A 3,250-nucleotide genomic window follows, 5' to 3' on the forward strand; every position below is an offset into this window, starting at 1 on the left:
CTGCCGCCGCGCAGCTTCTTCGCCTTCGCCTCCAAGGCGGCGGTGGAGCCGGCTCGCTCGTGCCCTTGGGCGCCGAAGTCGCCGTGGTGCTTGGCGGCCCTCGCACGCAGAGGCACGGCGGGGATGGGCCCCGTGTCGGACATCGCCGGCTCCTCCTCCTCCTCCTGCTGCTCCGGTGAAGGGGGCGGATTGTGCTCCCCCGGCCGCCTAGGATCAGGCGCCTCGCGGCAGGTCGTCGTCGCCGGCATGCTCGCCCGGCTTGGTCGGCCCGGATCGACGTGATCCGGCGTCCACCTCTTCGTCGCCAGGTCGCCGTCCTCGGCGTTCGGCGCTCAAAAGCTAGAAAGACAGAAAAACATGAACATATGACAAGCCGGAAGTCGGCAGAAGAAAAAGGAAGTCGGCCTCGCAGCCGCAAGCCGGAAAATGGCAGAGACATGAGACTTACCCGCGCCGGCGGATGCTCCCTGTCGCGAGGCACCAGCCCGTAGCTCCAGCTCTCCGTCAGGTTCGCCTTGGTGATGTGGTTCACCCGGCTGGCCACCTGGGCTTTGTTGAGCGGCGCCTTGGACGTCCGGTTCGGATCGAACCGGCCGGACATGTGCCCGATCTTGTGGGTGCGCATCTGGAGCGGCAGCACCCGGCGCTCGGCGATGGTGCAGAGGAGATCCTCGGCAGTCAGCCCGCCATCAGTGGCTGTCGCCAGGAAGTCCCACAGCAGGTTCACCTCGGCGTTCGGATCCGTCGAGCGGGCGTTGTGGCTCCAATTGATCCGGCCGACTGGAGGAGCCGGGTTGAACTCCGGCAAGTTGATCCGGTCGACGAGCGCCCCGTCGTTGCGCACGTAGAAGAATGACATCTGCCAGTTCTTCACCGAATCGACGGTGGGGATTTTGGGGAAAGGCGTACCGGGCCGGGTGTAGATCGAGGCGGCGCCACAGGCCCGCAGGCGGCCCTCGGTGGTTTGGGCCTTCAAGTAGAAGAGCCGGCTCCAGAAGTCGATGTCGGGCCACAGGCCGGCGTAAGCCTCCATGAACGCTACGAAGCAGCTCAGGAGGACGCACGCGTTGGCCGGCAGGTGGTGCGGCTGAAGGCCGAAATGGTCGAGGAACCGCCGGAAGAATGTTGAAGCCGGCAGGCCCAGCCCGCGGTCGAGGTGCGCGCCGAAAACGACGCGCTCGCCGGGCTCCGGCTTGGGCTCCGCCTCCTTGCCAGGCACCCGCGTGATCACCGACCGCGGGATCCGCCGGAGGCGCACCAGGCGCTCGATGTCGTCCTCCCGCATGTAGGAGCCCCTCCAAGATCCGCCGGGGACGCCATTGACGAGGCCGAGGAAGAAGACGACCAAGAAAGGCGGAACGGCGAGGAAGAACCTTGCGACCGCGGCGGCGGCAGGCGGCGGCCGAGGACGCTCCGTCGAGACGCGCGGCCCCGTGGCGCCGGACTGAAGAGGTGGCGGCGGCGGATCGGTGGAGATTCGTCCGCCGGAGTTCGCCAGCCGGAAGGCGTTCGCCGGAGCAACAAGCAAGCTCGGGCGCGCGGAGAGCGATGGAGGCAGGAGCGCGAGGAAGAAGAAGTGAGCAAGTGCCGCCTCGGTACCCTCCCCGCGGCATTTATAGCCTCTGCCGCGGGCGGTTGGCCTCCAAGTGGCGTTCGTGGGCCACGCCGCCCGGATCTTCTGCGCATTAACGTCGCCCACGACCGCTACCGTTACCAGAAACTGCCACACCACGTCGCCCACTACCGCACCGGATCCGGAGGAACATTGATGTGACCAGTACGAACCGACAGCCCAGGCCAGGCGTCAGACCGGTCAAGTCGGGCGCAGGGCCCGAGGCGGCGGAGACCCCGGCGCGCAGCAAGCCGGAGCCGGACAAAAAGTTCCACTCGAACCAAAACTCTTCAGCAAGGCGGAGGCGCCATCAAATCTTGCAAGAAAGCAAAAACTATACAAGTGTAAAGCGGCCGGCCGGGAGCAGCCGGCAAGGAACGAGCCGGACGAGGGCGCAGCCGGCTGAATGGAAATCCTCGGCCGGCCCCTCCAAGTGCCGTCAAATATATTCAAGAAGCCGGAAAACCTGCCTAGGTCCTTCTAAACGCAGGACCTTGCCAGCCTCGGGGGCTAATGTCGGGGGAAGACCCCGGGTAGGGCAATGGACGCGGAGCAGCCGGCTGGCCACCGGCCGGCTCGCGGCAAGGCCGGCCGAGGAGCAGCGGGCCGGCGCCGTGGCCGGCTGGTAAGGAAGCCGGCTGGCTCTAGGTCCTAGTCGGCCTGGCTACGGCCGCCAATGCCGTAGCTGGGCCGGCTTCTACAAGCCATATCCGACTGGGGGTCCGTACCTCGGACCGACTCGAGGCTGGCGAGTCTTGCACCGGAAGGAACCGGGTTGGTGATCCGGGTTCCCAAAGTCCACGCCGACTTCATCTTCCGTAAAGCGCGGGGCACCGTGGAGCAATAGTGCCACGCGCCGGACAGGCCATCATGGCTTACGACGCGCCGTACGTGCGACGGTGGCCGACGGCGACAGAGACACTTCCTCTCCATACCGCTGACCAAGGCAGCCGGATGGGACAGAGCCATGACGCCTCAACGGCTCCCGACGTCACCGCCTCGGGAAGGAGCGGAGGCCGAAGCCGGCCAAGCCGGCTAGTAGACTATAGGGTCTTATATGTAAAGTGCCGGTGCCTATATAAGCCGCACTACCCCTCTCGTGCGGGGAGGATCGATCACTTATTGCTTTCACCTACCTACAGCGCTGCCCTGTGAGAGAGACCATCGTCTCCCTTAGCCTCTCAGGGCAAGCCGGACACAGCTCTAGGAGCACCATTGTATTGTGTGATTACCATATACACTCATAGCAGGAGTAGAGGTTTTACCTCCACCGGAGGGCCTCGAACCTGGGTACGTCGCCGTGTCGCTCGTGCCCATACCCGTTTCCGGATACCGCCGTGAGATCTCTCAGGAGCCCCTTCGATTAGCCATCCTATGGCATATGCCGTGACGATACCACGACATCCAGCTATAAATATGCGAGAGACATCATATCCCTCGATAGGTGCTGGTAATACCATCGCTGAATGTCCTGGCAGTGGGACTTGGGGTGGATGATCCTCTATACTGAATCCTATTGGTTGACCCAGCCAATTGAGGTACTCAGTAGTTGCTGGAGGTGGCAGTACTGCCATGTTCACCTACCGAGAAATTAGCTTCTATGACCTATTCGAATGTCTACCCTTCTGTATCATTGAT

This window comes from Lolium rigidum, chromosome 4 (assembly GCF_022539505.1).
Source record: "Lolium rigidum isolate FL_2022 chromosome 4, APGP_CSIRO_Lrig_0.1, whole genome shotgun sequence".
Classification (NCBI taxonomy): Eukaryota; Viridiplantae; Streptophyta; class Magnoliopsida; order Poales; family Poaceae; genus Lolium; species Lolium rigidum.